Source organism: Eretmochelys imbricata, chromosome 22 (assembly GCF_965152235.1).
Source record: "Eretmochelys imbricata isolate rEreImb1 chromosome 22, rEreImb1.hap1, whole genome shotgun sequence".
In the NCBI taxonomy this organism is placed as follows: Eukaryota; Metazoa; Chordata; order Testudines; family Cheloniidae; genus Eretmochelys; species Eretmochelys imbricata.
The window spans coordinates 1133697-1145270 of NC_135593.1; the positions used below are offsets into that span (position 1 = coordinate 1133697).

Consider the following 11574-nt stretch of genomic DNA (forward strand, 5'->3'; position numbering starts at 1 on the left):
AGCCCCGCTCTGACCACTAGACCCTACTGCACTTTTAGATTTTAGACTCGCTGCCTCTTCTATCTCCCCCTCCACCTGTCCATCCCTTCGCTGCAGGTTTTTGGGTTGTCACCCAGCTCTTCACTCCCCCAAGTGCAGCCCGAGGCCTTCCATTCCCACAACCACTTATCCTCTCCCCCCTCGTGCTGGATCATCTGCTTGGTCCTCTCCCCCTCTCAGGGCACCCTGTGCTGCGTGGCTGGGGCTTGTGCAACAGCCCAGCAACAGGCAACACAGAATGGAAACCACAGGCCCTGCCCCGCCTCACCCAAGCTGCCCTCCAGGTGCATCAGAGCCCAGCAACCCACACCTGCACCCTCCTGCCCCACAGGGGGCGAGCGGCAGCCCCCGCCATATTCTGCAGAGGGGTGAGGGTCAAGCCAGCCAACCCATTTAGGATGAGGGAATCGCCACCCTTTTTTCTCCACGTCCACTGCCTATCAGTGGGATTCCTCCTTCTCCTCCCTCCTGTGCCTCAGTGTGAATAAATCTCTGCACCTAGACAGCCAGCCCGCCCGCTGCACCCCAATCCTCCAGGCCTAAGCCTCCCTGCCCAAGTCCTGCACCTGGCTGCATAGACTTAAGTCCCACGTCTCGCTGGGAACTCGACTTCTTGTGCCCAGAGAGCCTCTGCCCCCCTCAGTAGCTGACCTGAGAAACACAGTGTCCACCTTTTCCAAAGAAGTGTTTGGAGAGGCTTTTCTTGTGTGACTGCGTGACCTAATGGATCAGGCATCTGACTTCAGTTCAGGCAATTGAGGGTTCGAGTCCCTTCGTGGTTGGACTTGTGTAGTTTTCCCTTTGTGCTGAAAGTCCTGCTTTCTTCAGGGCTGGATCCTCTTCTTGGCTGCTCAGGCCAATGCTCTGGCTTCAGCTAGACCCCCGGGAAGGAGTTGGGTTTGGGCGTCACAAAGGCTAGGGCGTGAGCCCCAGGTGCGTCCAGTCTAGCCTTTGCCATTCCTGACTTGCCAAAGTAAATGGGAAGATGCCCGGGCTAGCGTGTAGAGCAGTTTCCCCCCTCCAAATGTGCACCTGTCCCTGTGCCTGAGGGGGCTAAACAGCGCCTAGGGGGCTGGGTGTTTCTCTGCTTCTTGCCAGCTGGGGAAAAGCCTCTTGGGGTAAAATCTCCTGCCCCGCTGCAACAGTGAGTACCTGGAGTGGGAACGGTCAGAGGCCTCACTAGGGGGTGGCCCTACTTTCCTACCATCTTCTGATGCTGGCCTCTGAGCATCAGCAGCCGTCCCATATGCTGGTTGACTGGTGGCCTTCAGTGGGTGTTTGGCATGGCAGGGAGCAGGCTGGCCACGCGCAGACATGGTCCTCCCTCCTCTGAACAGCCAGAAATGCAGAGACAGTCTGAGCTTAGAAAGCAGAGACCCAGGAGAGTTAATGAGGGCGAAAAGACACGAGAGGGTGAGAAAGATGGAGAAAGGACCTATGAAGACACCTCAAACTACAGGGACACGATCTGGTTAAGGGAGGTGGAAGCAATTGAAATGTGCTTGGGAGGATGGTGATGATAGATTGAAAAAATGTTGGATTCAGTGAAAGAGGAGACCAAATAAGGGAAGCTGAATGGCAGCTCCACATCAGGTCATTGGGATCAAACATCCCACCCGTAGGCACCTTGAACTGTGCTAGACACAGAGAAAAGGCAAAGAGGGATCCAGCTCCCAAATGATCCTCTTCTGGGAGAAGACCGCCTGGATCATTAGGACGTGGGTTGGGAATGGAGTGGAAGATCCCTCAGGACGAGGAGAGAGAAAGTCCTCAGGGCTAGGGACACTTGGCAACACAAGTGAAAGGGCTTCACACCCTGCACAGCTGCGGCTGAAGGGCAGCATCAACAGCTAGGGGCTGCAGGCTTCGCCTGAGCTGCGTTGGCAGCAGGACTGGAGGCAGGTTAGGATTGAGATACCAAGGGAATGTCCCCATCCTCAGCTGGTGTTGGTTTAGATTTAAACAATGATGCAGCCTCTGCTCCTGAGCAAAAGCACCGGAACCTTGGAAGAAGTAGGGGAGCCACGAGGCCCTGCCCTTCTCCATGGCCCCACCTCTCTTCTTCCCCTGGAGGCCCTGCCCCCGAGCCAGGACAGAAGCTGTGGTAAAAACCAAGCCAGGCTGTGGAAAAAACCACCTAGGGAGCCCAAGCCACTATGGGGAGCTCCGAACCCTCCACATGCCCTGGGTTAGGGGCTGGGGTTCCCAATAGCCTGTGGCCATCAGCTGAGACAGCCTGGAATGCAGCTATAAGTCAACCCAAAGGATGGAAGGCATCTCTAGCTGGACTCGCAAGTTCAATAGCATGGGGGCATCTGGAACAAAGATCTCCCTTGAGCAGACATGAGTAGCCAAGCAGGAGGGAAAAGAGAGACTCTTGTGCAATTGGGATGCTGAGCAGCAGCGCCTCCAGGGCTTCACAGCAATCTGACGCAGCTCCAGAAGATCCTACCAAGCTCTGAACTGGGATTCAGAGTCCTGAGGGCTGACCATTACACCACGGGACCAGCTGGCTCTGGTTTTTCTGCAGAACATCTATGACCACTAGTATTCAGACAGCAGACTTGTCCACTGCACTCCTTGGTTCTCTCCAGCTGCTCCCTCCCTTGAGACCCTTTCTCCTCCCCCATCTCTAGTTCTCATCTCTGGTCTTCCCCCCACTTTGTTTTCTCAGGGACCTAGCCCCACATTGCTGTGTTGTTCACTATCCTATTTAACCTTCCAAATCAGCTGGGTCTGGAGAACATCCCCAGCTGGTTCTCCCCTACGTAGATAGCAGTGACGTCTGGTGTGTCCTCACAGGAAACCAGCTCACTAAAAAAGAGCCAGGAGCTGGTCCCAGCGCATCCCCCATCTGCTCTGTGGAGAGAAAATCGCCTCCAGCCCAAGGCCCAGTTGCAAACCCCTGGCTGAATTACAGGCTGCCTTGGAAGCACACTGCACAATGCTGTGCCCACAAATTCATATTCCCATCCACAGGTGTACTTCAATATAATCTAAATAAGAGCCATGGGGAAGGAAGCCAACAGGGTTAAAACCTGTGGTGCTTATGGCCCACCATATGCATTGGCCTCCCCTCAGGCGGGGGACTTATAGGCCCTATATCACCTGAACACTAGAGCCTGGATCTCTGGTGCCCCCAGACCCAACTGGGTAGCCGCTGTCGCAGTCCCTCTACGGAAGAAGTGGGAGCCATACTCTCGAGTGGCAATATTTCAGAGGTGGATACAGACTGTATGACTCAGAAAGACTGGGGCTTGTCTCTGCATCTCCCCTATCAGGGAGAACAGAGGCTGAGGGAGGTACAAGAAGGGCAAAAGGTGACAACCAGGAACAGGGGAGATTTTCTTCTTGTTACAATTAATCAAAATCTCATCCCTGAAAAGCTCCAGCGGGGGGAAGCTCAGCCCACCAACCACTCAGGGAGCTACATGGATCATTCTGCCCCAGGGACTGACGGCTGTTAGAATAGAGATCTTTAGACTGCCTGTACAGGCCTTGACTTGAAGAACTTAGGTGTATTTCTATCACTTAGTGAGTTACAGGGGTATAAAACAAAGAATCAAAATCACAGTCTGCCTGTGTATGGGCCTTCTCTCCTCGGGAGAGTCTGAGGCCTTGTTCTTAGGCTAAGGCCTTTGGCTAAGCAGCAGGGGCAGCCATAAGCTGGGAAGAGTAAGGTCACATCCTCCAATCCCAAACCAGTCACATTAAAATACAGAGGTATTGGGCTGCTAGGAAGATGATCCTGTCCTGATAGTGCCCATCACCACCAGATAAAGAAACAGATCTTAAGAGAGCCTCCTGTCTGGCAAGAATTCCCTTCTCAATGGTTGTGAAACTCTCATTTCTGTATATTTTATCTTTACGGCCTCCACTTTTCTATTGTCAATCTGTCTGGTTCTCTAATTGTTTCTGTCTGTTGTATAATTAATGTTGCTAGGTGTAAGTAGTGGGATATAATTGGTTAGAGAATTATGTTACAAGATGATTGGTTAAGGTATAGCTGAGAATATTACTATATAAACTGGGGTCAAACAGGAAGTGGAAGGAGAAATTGGAATCATGTTTGCTAAGGTGGGGGAATGGGAACACAAGCAAGGCTCTGCAGTATCACAGCTGGGAAGGGGAACGCGGGGCAAATGCTCTGTGGCGTCGGAGCTGGGAAGGGAACCCTGGGGAACAGATTCTACTGGCGGATAGAGATTAAGCCCGACTGGTGTGAAGGGCTTTGGAATACGCTTGCATGGAAACTAACCCCAGTAAACATTGCATTGTCTGCACTTCGGAATTCTGGTCTTCTGCTGCTTCCTGTCTCTGTGACAAGAACCAGGGAAGGGGGCAGGGGAAGGGAAAGCCCTTTAAAAATGGCTCCTCTTCCTCCCCAGGCTCAGGGATCAGCAGGACTCTAGGCTCTGGAGAGGAGGTAATAACTGAAAGGGGCATTTTTGAGTCCTCCCCTCCTCAGTGTCCCCTGGGGTGGAATTCTACATTCCACAGGGTCAAGTGAGTGAAGCCATTTGGCTAATGAAAACCAGTGCTCTAGGTGAGGCTTAAACTCACAACCTCAGCATAGCTCCTCTCAGCACTGCCCTATAAGTACTGTGTGCTAATCAACTGGGCCACTGGAGCACCTGTCCATCGCTTTTCTCCCAGGGCCCTAGGTTGATAAAGGCGAGGCGTGACCCCCCAAAAATTCTCAGTAGAGTTGAGCGAGGGTAGAGACAAGTGTTGGTCCTTGGTGGGGTGGGTTCTTCTGAAGGGTTCCAGGCACCATTTGACCCTCTTGTTCTTCTCTGTGCGATACCAGAGCTGATTAAGACTCAATGGAGAGTCTTGCTGCAGATCAACAGATCTGAAATCCCCGAGAACCAGGTCTAAGCATTAGTCCTGCTTTGGGACAGAGTCTCTCAGACAGGAAACTGCCGAGTCTGTGCAAGCAGTGAGGCTCCTCACTAACAGCTGAGATCAGTGAGAGCTGTGTGAAGTGCTGGGACCCAGGGGTGCGTGAACAGGGGGGCACGACGCCCCAGGACTTTTAGAAATGGGAGGGCTCTGCCTTACCACTTTGTAATGACCATAAGAGCAAGTGAGGGTGGGGAGGTGGAGGAGAGCAGTGATCGGGAGGCGGAGTCTTGGGGGGAAGAGTCAGTGCAGGAGCGGGACCTTGGGGAGAAGGGATGGTGCAGGGACATGGCCTTAAGGGGAAGGGACGGGGCTACTGTTTGTGCTCTGGTGGTCTGCTACTTTTAGGGAGCCTGCGATGCTCCTGGTGGGACCACAAGACATCCCAGAGAGGTGAGGTTAGCCAGCAGAGCGGTGAAAGGGTGGAGTGGCAAGAGACTGGTGATGTGGTCAGTGGAGGGGGAAAGGGGCTTTCCCCCTAGGAGGTGAGGGGTGAACTCCACAGATCCAACTCTGGGTTTTCATTGACCAGGACAGCAGCTGGGAATGAGGTGCTGTGAAGGGAAGGGGCACATCCAAAGAGCTTTTGGTGTCTGGATTTAACAATCCTGCTCCCCGGTCGGAATGCCGCGACCTTCGGTACTCACACCGCGAATGTGAAGAACAAGACTCCAACCCCATCATTCTTCCCTGGCCCGGAGGACCAGAGAGACGGGCCCTTCCTCCAATCACCCTCTGCCCATCAAGCTACCCTTCCTTCCCTTCCCCGGCCAGTTCTGCTTGGTCCAACACTGCAAAACGGTGGCTCTGGAGAAGTGCCATACCGCCTACTGCAGCCGGAGCTGGCAACGTGCATTCATATGACCCCCGCAGAGCCAGTGGGACATTAACAACTCCAGAAGGCTTTCTTCCCTGCCTCTTCCTTCAGGAAACCCTCACAAAAGTCTCCCCAGTGACTCAGCCTCCTCCCACCTGCTCATGGTGGGGTCAGGCATCTCACGACCCAGCTGGGTCCCGTCACCCTGTTTCTGGTCACATAGAGATTGTCTGGGCCCTGTTACCCCGGCCAGCACTTTGCCAAGGGCCTTGCCTGACTGTACTCCCATGCCTGCCCCACTGCTTCCCTCCCTCTTCTGCACTAGCTCCTCCAGGCTCGGTCTGCTACCCCTGGGTCCACTGCTTTCCCCATCTCTGGGGCACGAACCCTCCACTCCTTTCACTTCCGAAGCCGGTGTCTGCCTGGCCACTCCCGTTCCCTTTTCCCTTGTTTCCTAAGCACTCTCCATCTGCATGCATGCTCTACACAGTCGCCAGTGTGTCTCCTCTTGGATATGCCATGCCTCTGGACAACTGCGGTACACTGGTCCCTCCCTCCCACACAAAATGCAACAGATCCCCAGCCGGCAGCCCTCTGTCCTGTGCTCCGGGGACTCACCGCGCAGACAGCGCTAGCTAGAGCACCCATAATTGAAGTGCCCAGATGAGCTGGAGCTGAAGCAGGCCTTAGGCTGTCCCACATACTGGCTATAACCCCACTCCAACCCAATCGAAAACATATTTGGAACATGTCTTAACTGGTCACCATCAACCCTTAAAAGCTCAACTGTCCCCCAGAATTCACCCGCCCACACCCCGGATTTGTCATGTACCCTGGCCAGGGCCCGGCTCACCCGAGCATGACACTCCATCCTCCTCCCGTACCACATCTGTGCGGAAAAATACGGTCACTGTCTTCACGGCAGGCTTGAAAAGGGGGATAGTGACAAATCCCACTCACACCTGCTCCACGAGGGCTTTCTCCCCAATCTTCTCCCAGAACTGCTCGGACTCCTTGACTGAATAGAAACAAACATCAAATTCCTTGCTGTCGGGCAGGTGAATCACTGACCTCAACTGCCGAGGGAGAAAGACCAAGGAGCAGAGCAGCAACATGCCCGCTACAAAGTCAAGTGTGGGGCACCCACTCAAAACCCCCGTGTGCCGCAGCCTAAGCACATGACGCTGCTGCTGCAAGGAGGCTGATGGCTGCAGTCCCTCAATCACCGCTGAATACGCTGTGGTCGCTGAAAGAGAGGCTTCTGCTGCTGTGTTGGATTTCCTCTTCGCTGGCGAGGGGCCCTCTGGTCTCAGGTCAGACCCAAGGACACTGTGGGACTCACCAACAGGTCCAGTGCTCACCGCTGGGTCAGTTCTCCCCCCATATGGGTGTTTCCTTGCCTGGGTGAATGAGCCCCCAGACTGCTGCTCTCCATCCCCTGGGGTCCCACCACTACCCCGACCCAAAGACAGCTCAGTCCCCACAAGTGCTCCCAAGGTGGGGTGAGAGACTCCTGGTGCTCCACGCCCCAGCTCCACCAATTCCGCACTCTCCTTCACCTGGTCTCCTGACAATTCAGGCCCCAACACTGGCCTGGACCCAAGCCTCCCAGGGACTGGCACACACAAAAACCTTCTTCCTGGGGGAGGCACAGGCCCACCCCAGGCACTGCAGACACATGCTCTTCCTCCCACTCCACTCCTCTCGCAGATGTTTCATAGAATCATAGAATCATAGAATCATAGAATATCAGGGTTGGAAGGGACCCCTGAAGGTCATCTAGTCCAACCCCCTGCTCGAAGCAGGACCAATTCCCAGTTAAATCATCCCAGCCAGGGCTTTGTCAAGCCTGACCTTAAAAACTTCTAAGGAAGGAGATTCCACCACCTCCCTAGGCAACGCATTCCAGTGTTTCACCACCCTCTTAGTGAAAAAGTTTTTCCTACTATCCAATCTAAACCTCCCCCACTGCAACTTGAGACCATTACTCCTCGTTCTATCATCTGCTACCATTGAGAACAGTCTAGAGCCATCCTCTTTGGAACCCCCTTTCAGGTAGTTGAAAGCAGCTATCAAATCCCCCCTCATTCTTCTCTTCTGCAGGCTAAACAATCCCAGCTCCCTCAGCCTCTCCTCATAAGTCATGTGTTCTAGACGCCTAATAATTTTTGTTGCCCTTCGCTGGACTCTCTCCAATTTATCCACATCCTTCTTGTAGTGTGGGGCCCAAAACTGGACACAGTACTCCAGATGAGGCCTCACCAATGTCGAATAGAGGGGGACGATCACGTCCCTCGATCTGCTCGCTGTGCCCCTACTTATACATCCCAAAATGCCATTGGCCTTCTTGGCAACAAGGGCACACTGCTGACTCATATCCAGCTTCTCGTCCACTGTCACCCCTAGGTCCTTTTCCGCAGAACTGCTGCCTAGCCATTCGGTCCCTAGTCTGTAGCGGCGCATTGGATTCTTCCATCCTAAGTGCAGGACCCTGCACTTATCCTTATTGAACCTCATCAGATTTCTTTTGGCCCAATCCTCCAATTTGTCTAGGTCCTTCTGTATCCTATCCCTCCCCTCCAGCGTATCTACCACTCCTCCCAGTTTAGTACCGTCCACAAATTTGCTGAGAGTGCAATCCACACCATCCTCCAGATCATTTATGAAGATATTGAACAAAACCGGCCCCAGGACCGACCCCTGGGGCACTCCACTTCACACCGGCTGCCAACTAGACATGGAGCCATTGATCACTACCCGTTGAGCCCGACAATCTAGCCAGCTTTCTACCCACCCTATAGTGCATTCATCCAGCCCACACTTTCTTAACTTGCTGACAAGAATACTGTGGGAGACCGTGTCAAAAGCTTTGCTAAAGTCAAGAAACAATACATCCACTGCTTTCCCTTCATCCACAGAACCAGTAATCTCATCATAAAAGGCAATTAGATTAGTCAGGCATGACCTTCCCTTGGTGAATCCATGCTGGCTGTTCCTGATCACTTTCCTCTCATGCAAGTACTTCAAGATTGATTCTTTGAGGACCTGCTCCATGATTTTTCCAGGGACTGAGGTGAGGCTGACTGGCCTGTAGTTCCCAGGATCCTCCTTCTTCCCTTTTTTAAAGATTGGCACTACATTAGCCTTTTTCCAGTCATCCGGGACTTCCCCGGTTCGCCACGAGTTTTCAAAGATAATGGCCAATGGCTCTGCAATCACAGCCGCCAATTCCTTCAGCACTCTCGGATGCTGTTTCACGCTCCTCCAAGTCCCAACCAGCAGCCCCGCCACCTGCACCCCTCTCCAACTGGGGGGGCTGAGTCCCGCCCTCCTCCCCATTCCCACAAAGGGAAGCTGAGTGCTGGGTGAAACCTAACGCTGATGGGGCAATTCTTTCAGACTCTCCACGGAGCCCACATCACTCTGCTGTAGGAGGGAGCCCTCAATACGAAGCAAAAGCTCCAAACATTCCCCACACCCTGTCTCAGACAGGCCAGCCAGATCAGCACAGCCACGTGAAGGCAGAAAAAGAGGCAAGGAGACAGAGCTTCCACCTCCACCCTGTGAGATGCAGCTATCTGGGAGAAACCTGCTATATGCCCAGAGGCCTTTATTCCTCCAGCCTGTGAGGACAGAGGGGATGTCAGGAAGTTTCCCCTTCAATCCCACACACTAGAGGCCCTTCTTAGGAAAGAAAAAATCCTGAAGAGAAAAGGACACCCAGAAGGATGCCAAAGTGATAGACTTTTATAATCTTGGGAAATAGCTCATTGCCTGACCAGGGACTTGAACCCTGGACCCTCAGATTAAAAGTCTGATGCTCTACCAACTGAGCTAGCCAGGCTCACAAAGAAAAGGAACAAGTTCATGCAGAGGAGAAACTAATCAAGAAAAAGAGAGCAGGAAACAATAGAGGAAACCTGCTGCTCTCTCTCTATCTCTTCCCAGCCCTAGCCCTGGTCTCCTCCTCCCTCCAGCACCCTGAGGCATTTTGCCAGCACAATGCCCAAGTCAACTCCACCCTCCCCAAACTCTAGAAGGCCCAGCTCATCAACCTGGCCACTCTTACAGCCTCCTCTCCAGCCCTGACCAATAGGGAGGAGGATTGAGTCTCCCTCCCTCAGGCCCACCCTTCAGCATTCCTGGGTAAAGACCAACACCGCCAAAGTGACTTTGGGCCAGCAGGTCAACCAAGCGGGCTGCCTCCTAGGCCTTGCTGCAGCCCAGCTGCAGGACTCAGAGTAAATCCAGCTCACATCCCTCCCTATAGGGCTCCAGGCAAGGCCAGCCTTCTGGATCCAACGTCTCCTCTGGCGTTCAAGTCACAACTGCAAGCAGGCAAAAGACTGGCTCCCACATTTGAAAGAACAAGACAAAGCCTTGAAACTCCCCCTATGCTTAGGTTTGAAGCAACAAGTCCAAAAGTCCCACTGAGATCTGAGCTCAGCTTGCAGTAGTCAGCACTCTGACAGCTGACCTTTACGCCATGGGACCCGATGATGTCACAGTCTCTAGACACTTGTGGCCCTCAGCTGGAAGGCTTGAACTCTGCACTTACAGCTCTCCAGCTGCTCCCCCTCTCTCTGCTGCTCTCGCCCTTCCCTTGGTTTATCATAGTACCTGGCCCCACTTTCTGCCAACCAGAGACTCTACTTTCTGGGCCCGCTCCTGTGGAGGTGGGCTTCTATCCTGCTTCCTAGGACTAAGCAGCAGAAAGAGGCCTTTCCAGGAAATGGTCATGGCTTCTGGGAATCCCTGTGTGGCTCTGGACACCACCAGGAATCATTTGGCTCCTGGCACACAAGGCAACTTAAAAGCTGAGTGCCCAGCCAGGGGCTTCAACCTTGGACCCCCAAAGTAAGAGCTCGATGCTCTACTGACTGAGCTAACTAGGCTTCCCGATAGAATCTACCCCTTTGACCACAAGAGTGAGCAGGCAGGCAAAAGAGAGGCAAAAAAGTGCCAGAAACCCCTCCTCTTTTTCTCCGCAGCCACTGCCTTTCAGCAGGATTCCTCCTCCTCCTCCCTCCTGTGCCTCAGTGTGACTAAATCTCTGCACCTAGACAGCCAGTCCATCTGCTGCATCCCAATCTCCCATGCCTAAGCCTCCCTTCCCAAGTCCTGCACCTGGCTGCATAGAATTAAATCTCACATCGTGCTGGGAACTCGACTTCTTGTGCCCAGAGAGTTTCTGCCCCCCTCAGTAAATGACCCGAGAAACACAGTGTCTGCCTTTTCTGAAGAAGTGCTTAGACTCCCTCATCATGTGGTCGGATGGATAAGGCATCTCCCTGTGGATCAGATGATTCAGGATTGGAGTTCCTCCATGGTTGTGCTTGCTTTGGTTAAAAGTCCTGCTTTCTTCAGGGCTGGATCCTCTTCTTGGCTGCTCAGGCCAATGCTCTGGCTTCAGCTAGACCCCCGGGAAGGAGTTGGGTTTGGGCATCACAAAGGCTAGGGCGTGAGCCCCAGGTGCGTCCAGTCTAACCTTTGCCATTCCTGACTTGCCAAAGTAAATGGGCAGCTGCCCAGGCTAGCGTGTAGAGCAGTTTCCCTCCTCCAAATGTGCACCTGTCCCTGTGCTTGAGGGGGCTAAACAGCGCCTAGGGGGCTGGGTGTTTCTCTGCTTCTCGCCAGCGGAGGAAAGCCTCTTGGGGTAAAATCTCCTGCCCCACTGCAAAAGTGAGTACCTGGAGTGGGAATGGTCAGAGGCCCCACTGGCGGGGCTGGCCCTGTTTTCCTACCATCTTCTGTTGCTGGCCACAGAGCAACAGCAGCTGCCTCACATGCTGGTCTGTGGGTGGCCTTCAGTG

At 53.6% G+C, this 11574-nt stretch overlaps 1 non-coding gene across 1 annotated transcript; it reads right to left on the reverse strand.

Annotated features, from left to right (window-relative positions):
- Positions 1 to 9532: 9532 nt before the first annotated feature.
- TRNAK-UUU (transfer RNA lysine (anticodon UUU)) lies at positions 9533 to 9605 on the reverse strand. The gene has a single exon. It is a non-coding gene; the product is annotated as a tRNA-Lys (tRNA).
- Positions 9606 to 11574: the final 1969 nt, after the last annotated feature.